The sequence below is a fragment of the Molothrus aeneus genome, chromosome 10, assembly GCF_037042795.1.
Source record: "Molothrus aeneus isolate 106 chromosome 10, BPBGC_Maene_1.0, whole genome shotgun sequence".
Taxonomy (NCBI): domain Eukaryota; kingdom Metazoa; phylum Chordata; class Aves; order Passeriformes; family Icteridae; genus Molothrus; species Molothrus aeneus.
The window spans coordinates 22,786,358-22,801,065 of record NC_089655.1 but is presented as its reverse complement, the minus strand read 5'-3'; the positions used below and the strand labels follow the sequence as shown (position 1 = coordinate 22,801,065).

Sequence of the window (14,708 nt, the reverse complement as noted above, 5' to 3'; positions counted from 1 at the left end):
TTAGACAAAAATCTGGCTTGAATTGCAGTAAAAATCCCTGGGCTTTAAATAAAGGTGACACAGCCCAGGAGTTCACAGCTGAATTTTCAAAACCCAAACAGGAGAAACAGCTGCTCTACAAAAATGGATGGATGCTTCCTTCTACCAATATCCTGAAATTTCAGATTATTTTCCTGTTTGGCAGAGAACTCAGAGATCTTTGCTTTGTTTCTTCCTACGTAGATTATTTCTCTGAGTTTCTCATAAATGGTGCTACTGTCTGGGTTTTCACAAGTGTGAGCGCCACTTCAAGACTGAAATGTTGGGTTTGACATTTAATCTGTTAGGCAATACTTACAGAAAAGTTACTCTTTTTTTTTTTTCTTCTTTTTTTAATTATATATTTTTATTTTGTTCAAAATAGAAACGTTTCATAAAATGGCTTGGGTTGGAAGCCACCTTAAAGATTATTTATTTCTAACCTCCTTGCCATTTGGGGTTGGGACATTTGCAAATCCTCTCTCTGATGTAAAAGTGGTTAAAAGTATTAGAGAAGGAAGGAAAAAAGAACAATTCAAGTAGCTGGACCAAACCAAGCATCTGGTTTAGCTCACCTTTACTGAGGTCTTTGCACTGCTGGTCGGTGCTGCCCAGCTGCAGAGAGATACTGAGCAGGTCGAGAGAAGGAAAAACCTCTTCAGTGGGGCAGTGATCAAGAATTGGAATGCATTGGCAAAGACAGCTTTGATGTCCCCATTGCAGGACTGAGGTTTGCCCTGCTTGAAGCAGGAAATTGAACTTCCACACTTCCAAAAATCCATTTCTGCTTTTTTTCCCTTTTTTCCTCTCCTTTGTTTACCCTTGATCATACATTATTCTATTTGAAATACCTCTAGGCTAATAGAGAGTGAAAAAGAAATTTCAAGTTTAGTTGAATAAGCCCCTTTGGTCTGGGTGACACCAAACCTTTGGGTGACAGGGTGTTCATCAGCTGCATTTCTTAGGTTCCCTCTGTGAAATACAAAGCTGTGTTTCGTGTCAGGTACAAGCAGGTGACGTGTGTATTTGTGAGTGCGAAATGTGTGGAGTCCAACAATGGGAGAGCTGCAAATTCTAATAATAAGTGAGGAAAATAAAGCATGGAAAAAGGCCTTTGAACCTATCTTTTGTTTGCAATTAACCCTGGTTGATTTAGGAGCATTGGAATTAAGGTGTTAAGGATGTTGCTTTTTGCTTGCAGTTAATCCATAAAGAGCTCTGCAATAATAACCTTTTGAAGTATAATTTTAGAATATTACTTGGATCCTTGAAACTATAGCTTTGGAATATATATAAAGGATATATGCTTGTCTCACACCTTATGGAAGCAGAGAAAAACAGCTTGAGAAAGGAAGATGAACGTCACCTCAAGGATTTATGGTTTCGACCAAGGGAAGCTGGACATCACTGTTATTAGATTTAAAGTCTCTGCAATTAAAAGGTGGGCACACATCTGGGGAGCTGGACTCCACCAGATGGGATTCGTCTTTCTTCTTTCGGAAACTGGACTGCCACCATCTGGGATCCTCCTTTGAAAATACATCCTGAGAGAAATTAAATCACAATAGTGTATAGAATTGTGATGTAATAATTTGGAATAAAAATTGCTGATGAGTAAAAATTTGCAATAGAAACTGCTGAAAAAAGCTGAGGAGTACCCCTATAAATACCTATAAAACCCTCAAGTATCGGTGTGCAGTTGGAGGGAAAACTTCCCCCTCTGTACCCAGCACTGTATTGCTCATACTTTACCATATTAAATAATAAATTGATTGCTGCTTGAATATTGGCCTAGTCAAGCTTCTTATTCCTAACACCTCCCACAAATACAACTGAGATATTCTCATCTTATGAGATAAATATGTTTTTTTCCCCAGGAGGAAACAGGGATGGTGATCTCAGCCAGAAACACTGTCAGAAGCTGAGATTCACAACATTAGCACTTCCATTAAGCACAGAGCAGAAGCAAAACAAGGTGGAGAGGAGAAGAGGCCATAACCTGGTTTGTGCTTCCACAAAGCAATTTATAAATACTACATTTCTCCCAGAAAAGAGAGGAGAGTTTTCGAAAGTCTCAGAGGTAATTAGCCAGACAGGTTTTGGCACTTGATTGATTGCTTTTTGAAAAACATTAAAGCCCCCAGAGCTGCAACAAAGTTAAAAGCTTAGGTCTAGACATGAGGTCATCATTCTTCATTATCACTTTATGTGGAGAAATAAAACAGCGATGCACTTGTGATTGAAACCGAAGCACTTATTGATAGAACTGTGCACCATAAACCTCCTTTCCCCCTCTCTGCCTGCTAACAAATTATCCTATTTACCAGACAGCTCTTCCAGGTGCTTCCTAACAGGTTCCTCACTGCAGCCTGGAGCTGGCAAATTGAGCAAACAGGGGACGGGAGTTAAAGCCACGCTGGTGTGCCGAGCCAGAGCTGATGGATTGTTATAAATTGTGCCCTTCCACAGCGCCCAAACACTCCTGGGCTGAGAGGGGGAGACCTTGGGAGCCTGACGGGCCATTATTTATGTTCCCCAGCATTGAGATCTCACAAAAAGCACAGTTTCTGCAAGGAAACCTTCCAAGGCTGCCAAAGCCTTGGAGGAAGGAGCAGCAGTGATTCATGAGCTGATCTCCAGCCCACTGCACCCATGGCCCTGCTGGCATCAGTGGCTTCACCATGTAAAAAAGCTTCTGTTGCATTTCAGGTGGATGAAAAATACACCCATCAGTCATTTCTCACTAATGTATCGCACAGATCTCCCAGGACTGCAAAAAGAAAAGAGTGCAAACACCCCTGGTGACCAGGAGTACTTATGGAAAATGTATTTTGAAGTTTATAGTAGGAATATTGTGATGGTGAAGTTTATATTAGGAATATTGTGACATTTCTGGGTGTCTTGTACAACTCCAAGAGGTCTGGAACTGATAAGGGGTTTGTGAAGCCAGGAGATCTCAGCAGCTCTGTGTTGCACTGTAAGGGAGGTGCTGGAGGAGTCTCTCCTCTGTAAAATGCACAGAGATCCCATTGTAAGTATTCAGGGACTGAGATTCAATAAAAGTTCCTCAGAAATATCTCAGGAAAGCTGATCCTGCTGTGGACCAGGAGGAAAAATCACAGACTTCTTTCACTTCCTTTATGCCCTGCATTTTGTCATCTGAATTTGCAAAAGGATTGAAGTGCAGCTTTTGGTTAGATTGAGCTAAAGGTGACTCCTCCCCAACTGTCCTGATTCATGCACAAAGTTTATTGAAAAGGTAATAAACTCCAAATTATCTACAGTGATGTCTGGCTTTGAAACCACTGGGTGAAAATCTACATGGAAAAACCCTTGCACTGCATCCACAACTGAACTAAAATATAAATTAAAGATGCAACCTGAACTTGGTGACTGCTGTTCCACAAGAGGGGATCGTTCCAAGGAGTTTCTACGCACTCCAGGTTTGGAAAATTGGAATATCTCAGAATGTCAGAGTTCATCACCGGCAGTGATGTGACATTAATGTGACCTTTGTTTGACAATATTGATATTAAAACAATAGTTCTGTGAAATATTGGAAGGGTGCTGCTGTCCAAGTGTTTTGTCTCAGGTTATCTCAGTGCCAAACCCATGTGGTTTTACTGCTGCTTTCTCTTACAGTCACAAAAGTTATGGGCATGCCAATGAGAGTCAGAGCTAATGATAAACAGCCTGATGTATCCCCCACCAACAGAAAATTCATCCTTCTCACTTTTAAAACATTCCAGCTCCTAAATCAAATCCTGCTGTTGAACAGAAGCCCTGCACCACAGCATGGGTCTCTGCAATGTGGTACAGAGACACAATTTCTGTTATTTTTCCTTGCTCTGAGAAATCTACAGTAGTGGGTTTGTACATGATTAGATTTAAAAATGCACCATTTTTTCCTTATAGGGAATTTATTATTTCCTAATAGCATCAGTTGTTTCTTCACAGAATTCCCTCCTAAACCCCACTTCAAACCAGCCACAATAACGAAAAAGAACCCCAAAAAATAAAAGAACAAAAACCCCCAAACCCTCCCACATCCAGACATGACAAACTGACTAGAAGTTGTTATTAAATATGGATCAGTTGAAATTTTTCCTTTGACAAGAATCCTGGGATACTCCTGAGTGGAAAGGCAGGGCTGGCCCAGCTCCTCAGGAAGGCAGATATACAGCAGGTTTGATGGAGAGAGGGAGAAGTCAGCTTTTATTACATGAGAAGGGGAAAAAAAAAAGCACCAAGGACTAAGGGAGAGAAAAATCCATAGCTGTATTTTCTGTGAAAAATTCGAATGACTGCTCCACTTTTAAATGTACTCACTACACCTATCAAAAGAAAATTAAGAATAAAAGTTACCTGAACATCTTGGGACTAGAAGTATTTAATTTCACAGCCCAGCCAGACTGATCCTAATTCATATAAATCACAGCCCAGCTTAGCAGAGAAGCCATTTCCAGGGATTGCCAAGATATGTCTCTTTCAAACTTTTGAAAACACTATTTCACTCCTCACATAAAAGTGACTGGAGAAGCTGACTGAAAGTCCACAGGTTCCTCTGGCTGACTAAACCCCATTAATATATTGGGCCATTTGCTTTGGTGAAAGCCACGTTCTGGGCTCTGGACAGGAGGCTGATGGCTCTGTGGCTCTTCATATTTCACTTTATCACCTATTTTGTGCAAGTGGCAACAGCTGAGTGCCTGAGATTTGTTTCTGGATAAAACACACCATGAACAATTTCAGCTGCTCCCTGGATTTTCTTTGCTGCAGCCATCACAATAAACTGTACTTGCAGCTCCCATCATTTCACCTTTTCATTTTTTTGGCCACCTTTCCCTCCAATGGCCTGCAGCACATTCCGCTCATCTCGCAGTATTAATAACACTTCCACCCTAATGCTAGCCTGCTTGTCAAATCAGAGAAGAAAAATAACTACATGGGCTTTAGGTTGATTAAAGATAGTAAAACTCCAAGTTACAAAGATGTGAGATCAATACTTTATGTGAAATCTGTGCTCTGTTAAATCCTGCTTCCAGCAAGGCTTTAAAAAGTCCATCTAAAGCCTGGCCCAGTGCAGGCTCTGCCCAGGTAGCTTTTGTCTCTAAATTTTAACACAAATTGGACAAGACATGTCCAATGCCTTGCACATATTTTAGTGTCTGCCTGGAGCCTGCATATAATTTATTCCAGAGAAGACAAGCCTTTCCCTCCTCCTAAAAAAGGTGAGAGTCTCTCAGCGAGTGTCTAAGAGGAAATGCTCCAGAACTATTCAGAGGCAGATGCACATTTTTATTTATTAAGAGATCTGGGAAAAACAGGTAAGAAACATCAGCCAGTTGAGCTGTTTCAGGAGGAAAGGCAAAAAGCTGGAGAATGGTCACCCTATGGCCATTTTACCTTTTTTCTTGATACCTCTTTCCCTTGTAAAAGAATCCTTCAGTCTCTCCAGCTCAGTCCCAGCATTTCTCCCAGAGATTTCCCCATCAGTTACACAGGGATGGGGAGGGAGGAGGGAGCCCCAGCAGCCAGGGGCAGCTTTTCCAGGTGTCTCCATCCTCCTCGGGCAGGGCTGCAAGAGAACATTAAAGAAAGGAAGGATTTCATTTCTTAATATTCCTCAACCTTCCTGAGAGGAGACACAGCTTCCCGGGGCACCAGGGCTCTGCCCGGCTGCGCTGTGCCTTGCACCCAAATCCTGCCTCTCACCCCTGAGCTGATTGCTCTCCCTCAGTGCAATTATTTAAACTTTCTCCCCTCCTCGCCCTCCCCTGGTGATGCCATTTTCCTGGTGAAGAGCTTTCCTCCAGGTGCCACCTGCCTGGCAGAGCTGAGAGGAGCACACACCCCTGCCAGCCTGGATTGTTCATTCCAGCACCCAGAGCTGCCCTTCTGAGAGCCCCCAGGAACTCTGGAGATGCAGAAGCACGGGATTGCTCCTCCAAGGACACAGGCAGAGGCTTCTAAAGGCCTTCAGCACCTCCCAGAGATGCTGACACACGAGGTTTTGAACTGATGGGACTGGCACCTCATTATATCAAAATGTGAGGGCTCTGGAGGGGGGACAAGGCAGGGCTGACTGCAGGGGCTGCTCAGGGGTCACATTTTCTGACTGCCAGAGGGATGGGCAGTCCTGCTAAAATTATCATTCATAAAAATATAAATTATATAAAATACATTATATTTATTTTTATATAAAATATAAAATTATCATTCAATTGCTTGTAAAGCACCTTCAAGACATGGGCATTTGCCTGGTGTTGTTATGACACGTTTCAGGACCTCCAGCAAGACTTCCCTGGGATTGTATTCAATGCTGTGGAAATGTCCCTACAGTGTAAGGCAAAGGGGCTGCCAAATTAAATTACTATTACTATTACTATTACTATTATTACTTTATTAATTCTTCCTATTATTATAATTATTGTTGGTATTGATCTTATTATTAATTTTATTTATATTATTGTTATTATTAATATTATTATTATCTCGGTTAATCATGATAAATACCCTAAGTACAAATTGTGATGAGTTTGGTTATTCTACCCCAGTTCAGGTTTATCAGCTCTGAAAAAAGCATAGAAAATAAAGTATTAAAAAAAGGAGGAAAAAGAAATCTTAACTCTTCTGGCAAACTGGTAAAGCTGAGCTTTGCCAGGGAGAGGGGGGAAAACAATCAACATTGGATTAAATTGGTAATAAAAAAAAACTTTAAAAAGAAATTAGCAAGTTGAAAAGCTTATTGAGATTTGGGGAAGAAATCAGAACATTTGTGTGAAGGAATAAACCTTTTTGTGGAAAGAAAAACCAATGATTTGCAGTAAAAGCTGTCTTGCCTTGACCTAGGAGGGAACACTCTGGAGCTCGTAACAACCTGCAAAGGAAGGGAGTTTACAAAACCTTTAACTACAGGACTCATTCAATTTAACGTTCTTATCACCTGCTCTTATTTCTTTGCTCCCAAGAGATGGCTGGGGAAACTCAGGATGGTTTCAGTGTACAAGCACTATTTTTTAAAGATGCAGCATTTAATAAAACACTCAGGTTGCTTTGTGTGCTATGGCTATGGAAAAAAAAAAGGGAAAGAAATCCCAGTTTTTCTCAGAACTTCTGTCACAGAGGATCCTGGCTCAGATACACAAAATAATCTGGAGCAGTTCCCTGCTATTCACAAATAGCAGGTCTATTTTCAAAATTTAACCATCAGGCATTGAGGTTTTGTTTCTAAATTAATTTCCTAACGTAATTGTGTTATAATAATTCAGTTTATTTTTTAATTTAAATGATTCTCACTTTGTGTCACATAATTTTACTATTATGTATTTTACATTATGCTAGGTCTTTCTCACTTATTCAGTCAGAATATTTTTTTCTTAAAAACGTGCAAAAGAATCCAGTAAAACACAGGTAAAATATTCAGATAAAACCCAGTCTTCTTCATATGCAAAAAAACCCTATTCTTAATGGGTAAAATTTGAGTTGAAAACCTGTTGAAATCTGACTGGAAACAGTTGTCAGTTTGAAACATCTGAAACAATTAATTCAAAGCTTAATTTTATTTAACAATATTATGACCTAAAGCAGCTATTATTCCTAATTGTTTTATAATTCAACTATTCCACGCTGCTCTGTGCTTGGTTCTGTTAGCACAAAATCTGAAGCAAGATAGTAATTGATTGAATTTCAAATGTCAGCTGTCTTCATGGAGCAAACACCTCCTGCATAAGAACAAATATTAATGAGGAATTCCTTCCAGAAGGGACAGCTGAGGGGTTGTTATTTATTTTGATTAGAAATTGAGTGTCTAAGAGGTGCTCCATTATTCGGGTGATGAGTGGAGGGTGTGGATGGAGCCAGTGGGGTTTAACCAAGCCCAGCTCAACACACAAAGGGAAGCAGCAAGGAGCTGATTCCACCCCTATCAAACCCAATGGAAACCCTGGAGGGAAAGATAACAGAATGCAGTGCACAGGCTCCCAGAGTGCAGGGCAGAGATAATCAGCTCTGCCTGAAGCTGCCCAGGCAGAAATCTGGGGCTGGGCTCCCCTTTTGAGGAGATGCTGCAGACCCAAACCGCCCTGCGAGGCTTCTCCCGTCCTTGTCTTGCTCCCACAGCAGCTCTGCCCTGCATTTCTGGGGGCAAACCCCCCAGTTCCACATTGGGGAGGGTGGGAATCCCAGAGGAGGAACAGCTGCTAGAAAAGAATTCAGAGAATCCAGGATGGTTTGGGTTGGAAGGGACATTAAAGCTCATCCAGTGCCACCCCTGCCATGGGGACACCTTCCACTGTCCCAGGCTGCTCCAAGCCACAGCCTGGCCTGGGACACTGAATAATTCAAGGGATTTATGGACTGGGTCTCCAAGTGGATGAGCAGTGAAATTAGGCACTGGCCAGAAGAACAGAAAGGATTTTTAAGAGGTTTCTTCCCTCTCCCGTGTGCACCAAGTCACAGATGCACTAAATCTGCTTTAATGATTTATTACATCACAGCTCTTTGGGCAGAAGGATAATCTAATTAGCTGCTCTGGCAAAAAGGGTTGTCTCACATCAATAAAATAAATCACCAAGATAAAATTAAAAAAAAAAAAATCCCCAAGAATTGGCCAGGAAGTCCAACTGGTCCAGTGGAAGATGTCCCTGCCCATGGCAGGGGTGGGATGAGGTGGGCTTTAAAGTCCCTTTAAAACCAAACCACTCTGTGACTCTATGAATTAATATTTACTAAACAAAACAAACCAAAAAACCCTGAGCAAACCCACCAGTATGAGACAGTAGAATGATAACATCCCAGAGTAGCTCTGGTGAAAATCTGTAAAGATTTAGACATCCCCTATCAAAGCCTTTTTGCCTGTAAGAAATACTTCAAAGGGAATTGGGGAGTTTTATGCATAATGTGGATGTATTTATTTATTTCACAGGAATAAAAGTATGATTTGAGTGGAAAACAAATGTGAGAGAGGATTTTAGAAAGCATCTACAAGGTAATTTTAGAACCATTTTGCCTCAAGCATTAAGAATTAAGAAGGCTGAAAAAAAGTAGGAGATTGTTGGTTTCATCACCCTCTTCCCTAGCAAAGGGCTGTAAAAAATGAGTGCTATTGAAGAATATTGAATTTCCAACACATAATGTATCATGCATCAGAATGTTATTGCATTTTCCAGCATAATTACAAACCTGAAACCAGGAATATATTGAGATATCTGAGCCAACTGGAGTCACTGCCTGATCCCATCAGTGGGATGTCTTTAAAAATTACAAGTCTTAATGTACAAAATTATTGTAGCTTGCTTACAAGGTGACTTCCAATATGACTGGAAGATTGAGAACCCTTCACCTTTCACTGCTGGAAAGATTTTTTTCCTTAATTTTTTTTACTCCATCTCTTGCACCCTGAATTTTTGGAATGATGATGCAAGGAGAAATAATGGGAAAAGAGGCTGATCTGAAAAACCAGGGAAAGTTAAAGCAGAAAATGTAAGAAGAGTTTGGACATCAGTTTGATTTTAAATTAAGATATTTTAGAGGATTTGAGATTCCTTTTTTCTAAGTGCCTGAACACAGCAAGAAAGTTTCTAGCACACTTGTTACAGTATACAACAGCAAATAAGTCAACTTTTAAAATAATAATTTGTTTTAAGCCAGGGACTTTATGTTACTTATTAACCTCACTAACTGGTCTCTGCATCAATTAATGTTGCTGACATCCATTAACTAGCTGTGAAATAGTTTTGAAGTATTTGGGGTAAAAATATTAATAGAAAATAATCTGAAACACCAGAAATAGTGCGGGTTTTTCAGAGCTATCTGACAGACTGAATCATCTCTGATGCACACCAAGGACTTATCAAAAGCCCTGAAATTATCTTCCACTTCCCTGATTTAAAATCTCCCAAAACAGGAGAGAATTCACACCAAAAATGAAACCTTCCTTTCAGATTCCTGATTGACACAAAGCTGATTCCTGATCCTCCCTGGCTACAAAAATGGTGCTGAGCACCGGAGTGAATTGTGGAGGAGGAGAGAAAATTTGGGGCAGAGCAGAAAATCTCACCTATTTGAACTGATCTCCAGCTCCTTCTTGAATTTCTGGGGATATTTTTGAGCACATAACTCTTCTGCAAGGAGAGCATTGTTCCTGAGCCCCTCGAATTCAAGAGTCAATTACTGCCACAACACCCCAGAAAAGGCTTTTGTCATGGTCCTGTCCAGGTGCTGAATGAATCATCACTCTCCAGGCTCTCCCTGGCATCACAGCACCCTTTTAATCATCACTTTCATTCTCTTGTGGCCATCAGAGACCATGGAAACCCTGGTGGCTTTGCCCTGAGAGCAGAGGGAGTGTGCAGGTGCCTCTTGCCGGGCCACCTCCAGTTCCTCAGCACATTAATCCCTTCTGCTTCTTCCCCAGTGAACAAAGAGCCTGGCTCCCATCACAGCTGGGCTTTGGGAATGGGAATTATCCCTTCTCTCTGCTTGGGAGGGATGCACTCCAAAATAGCTGTGGCATTTTCCCCTAATAGCCTCACATTTCACTTATGTTTAATTTGTTACCTGCTGTCTCTCTCGGAATCTTTTCTGCATTCCTGCCCTCTGTTCTGCTCTCCTGTATTTTATTTCTGCTTGTTATTCCTTTTTTTTCCCCTGCCCCTCGAGAGAAATGCCTTGCATTTATCCACTTTCAGACACAAACCCCTGGATTTAATCCAAGTTCTGAACTCTCCAGATTTTTCTGTGCACCCTCCCTTCTCCTGCCCTTTGCCAGCAATTTGCCTCGTTGCTTTCCCAGAACAAAACTTGTTTGGTTTTCCTTTAGTTCAGGTTCTCAACCATTAATTTCACTGATTGGAAGGAAGGATGGGAAGGCAATGAATGTGAGTGAAAATCAGATAAACTTTCTATTGGTTTTACCTTTTTTTTCCGGAAGTCTTTGCTTTCTGGTCACCAAGGGCAGTGACAAACAGGATGAGAAGCAGGAATTGGTGAAGGATTTCTGGTGGCAGCAGTGCCAGAAGGAACACAGACATCTCCCAGACCATTTTCATTCTATAGCAGCTGATGAAGGGAGAGGAAAAAAATCAAAATGTAAAAAGAGGTTTATATGGAAATTTGCAAGTGGCAGATTCTATCTTCCCTCTTAAAAAGTTGGAAAATAAACCTCATTGTCAATCTATGGATTATATGGAAAAAGATTTTTTGGGAGCCACTCTGAAAGAGCTTCTAATATTGATAAGCAGAGAAGAAAGGTACTCACTTTATTACCCCCATTTTCATATTCATCCTCTCAATGATAATCTCAACAAGACCCTTTCTATTTAGTTATTAACTCTCTTTCTACAGACATACAGTCAAACAAAACAGCAAGCAAGGAATAAAGAGTCCACGGGGATTTTGGTAAAATTTATAAACTATATGGGAACTAAAAACCCACAAAATTTGATTTTTTTATTGCATCTCTGGGACATTTCAGTAGCAGATTAAGTAGAAATGAACACTTTTGGCAGTGCACAAATGTTCCGTCACAACCTCACTCAAGTAGTTTCAATGTACCTTACATATTTTTTAGTTATTGCCTGGGCAATAAGAATTTACTTTATTTACTTATTTTCTTCTTAATTAAATGGCATTGTCTTTCTTTCAATGACATATTTTGTAGTTTAGAGATGCAGAAAATAAGACTGTGGAAGAGCCACCTTGTATGGAAAAGTCTTTGACTCTGGAACCACTTGAGTTTGACTCTGTGTCTACTTGGTTTTGTTGCAAAATGAGGGCTTTTCCCCCCCATTTCTAAAGAAAACTTCAGTTCTGTTTTTAGTTTCCACTCTGTCTTTTCTTTGTGTTTATTCAGGTATTTCAACTACCTTTGTTGTAAGACAGCGAATCCTCCATCTGTCTCCATCAAGGGTGTGCTCTGCCACGGCCTCCTGCCTCCATCCATCCTCATCCCCTGGCAGCAGTGGGAGTTTTCCTTCAAGCAGCACAAAAAGTGAAAAATCCCCCAATGGTGGAAGCTTTTTCTGCCCACGCTGCAGAACTTTGCAGCCAGGTGAGGACGTGTGTGGGGGAGGCTGCTGGTGATGCCCTGTGCAGGCTGACCTGGAGCAGAGGCTGGGCAGAGTTCCAGAATAAAGCAGGGATTCATTCAAAGGATCTCCTCCATGGATCCACCCTGGGCAGCACCAATACAACTATTTTTGAAGCAAGCTCTTCATTTTTTTGCACAGAGCAGGTTGGTTTTCAGCACAGCAACAACTTGATCCTCTCATCAGCAAAATTGTTGTCAAAACATTCACGGCAGGCGAATCTGGCACTGCTCATTCCAGCCAGCCCTGAAAGGTCAAGGGCTGAATCTACAGCTAAAAAAGAAACAGATAAATAGCAAATATTTAGTGTGTATCTCTCACAGAGAGGGTGACACGAGCTCGTGGTTGGATAAACACAAATCTCTGGGAGTTGTGCTGGTGATGCCCTGTGCAGGCTGCCCTGGAGCAGAGGCTGGGCAGAGCTCCAGAATAAAGCAGGGATTCATTCCAAGCATCTCCTCCATGGATCCACCTTGGGCAGCACCAGAGCCCAGCCAGGGCTGCACCCAAGATGAACCAAAATGGCCCCAAAATGCACGAGCGCTCCCGGGGTCTCTGCCTTGGATCAGTTCTGCTCCATTTGCATCTTGCAGTTCATTGTCCCATTCCAGCTTTAGCCCCTGCAGTCCCACCCTGCTTGTTTTTCTCTCTCCAGCCCACGGGGTTTGTGCTCTTGGGGCTGAGATTTGGATCATTTGTCCTTGGTGCCCAGCTGGAGCAGGAATTGTTTTGTCTCCCTGCTCTGTGCACAGAGCTCACCATCCCCTCATGTGAAGCTCAGACCCGCACACTAAAGCAGCACAGAATGTGGAAAATACAAAAGCTCAAGCCTGAGGCATCAGTGGTGATGCAGGAAGGGCACTCTTTGTCAGGGGAATCTGGGTGAATCACTCAGCTTTGCTGCCAGGCTAAAACAAGCCCCAGCAAAGCCTCAGTTCCCTCTTTCCAGAGTTTGCAGGATGCTTTGATACCCTGATAGGCACTTCTCAACAATTCCCAATAGCTGAGTGAAAACCTCTGCAAAGAATGGATTATTAGCACAGACACCTCCCTGAGTCCTTCCCATGGAAAATGCTGCCATGTGTGGACAGCACCTACAATAAAGCTGATGCTTTTCAATCAAGGATCCTGACAGCACCAAACAATTAAACATTAACATTTTTCCAACTCTGAGTCGAGCCCCTCAAAGAAATAATCAAAAAACCTACAAACATTCCAAACCTCTATCTTGCCATGAACTTCAAGTATATTTTCCCTAAGGAATTTCTACTGGAGAGAGTAGGGCTGACTTATCAAGGAGAAAATTCACCCCCCTGTCTGCTCCTGCAGAGGTTTATATCTCTTCCTCTGCCTGGATTGTTTTCTTCTAAAGATTTTCCCTACAAAGGAAAAAAAAAAATTAGAAAGATGTCTCCACAGATTGATTAACAATGTTGTTAAGCTCATCTGGCAACACTTTATCCTCTGTAAAAGACAGGTGCCCTTTGCAGAGAAATATTCCATTCCTTTTCCCTTTCTCCCTTTTTTCTCTACCATCTTGGGAAAAGCAAGTGCTTTGTCTTAATGGCAGTGATTGTCTGCTCTGGGAAGGCCTGGCAAGACAGAAAATCAAGGTTGGGAAATGGAGAGAAGCACACAAAGAAGTTTTACCACTTTTCAAGGCCTGGGAAAGGCTCCCTGCTCTGCTGGCAGCTCCTGCAGAGCTCTGTGGAAGTGTCACTCCTGGGACACACACGCCACCACTGCAATTATGAGCCTGAAACAGGGCAAAAATGGCAATTTTAGTGAAGCCTCCAGCAAAATGATGGGCCAGAGGGCCTCAGCTCAGCTCCAGACAGTGCTTAGCATCAATTTCCCAGCTCTGGGATGAATATTGACCTGTATGAATATTCCCTTCACCTCCAAGCAAGTCTGCAGCAAAGCTCTCCTTCACAAAGTCAAATTAAAAATTCCCAATACCAGACACTGGAACGACTGGCTGGATGGTCCCAAACAGATTTTTGAACAGCCAGAAGCCTTATAAATTGAACATTAGAAATTGCCTACTCAGAATAACAAAATCCCACTGTCCCACAGCCCAAGGAGGGCTTTGAATGTGCCAACTTGCAGAGCTCTGTGCTGAGCAGAGACAGCAGAGCTTTGGCTGGGCCGACTGAAGGCCCAAACACATTTCTGATGGAGCAGGAGGTCAAATTTTGTGTAAATCCTGGTGTGGGAGCTCTCAGCTTGCTCCATGTCCCGCCCTGGAGCCTCTGGGATGCTGCAGGGACTGAATTTTGGGGTGCTTGGAGGAGGAATCCATTAAAATTGTTGGCACTGCCCTGGCAGCTGGTCCCAGGAGGAATCTGCACGGTGTTGAATCTGTCTGGGCCCTTCTGAACTATCAGTGACACCGCTGAAGTTTCTTTTCAGGGAGTGATGGATTTAGCAAGCAGCTCAGGGGGGGAAAAGCAGCTTTGGTTTCCTCCCTTCCTTCACCTTTGTACATGGTGTTGTTTGTGCTGCAGTGAGCGAAGAGAAGATTAAAACACCTCCTATTAATCTCCCACCCTTCACAAGTGATTGAATGTTTTACAAGCCTGGGTAGTGATTGCTGATAAG

At 42.1% G+C, this 14,708-nt stretch overlaps 1 long non-coding RNA gene across 1 annotated transcript; it reads right to left on the bottom strand.

The window, feature by feature from the left end:
- Positions 1-5,412: 5,412 nt before the first annotated feature.
- On the bottom strand, positions 5,413-11,993 carry LOC136560510 (uncharacterized). Its single transcript, XR_010784175.1, has 3 exons — positions 11,886-11,993; positions 10,936-11,079; positions 5,413-5,596 (listed from the first exon to the last, which is right to left on the bottom strand). It is a non-coding gene; the product is annotated as an uncharacterized lncRNA (long non-coding RNA).
- Positions 11,994-14,708: the final 2,715 nt, after the last annotated feature.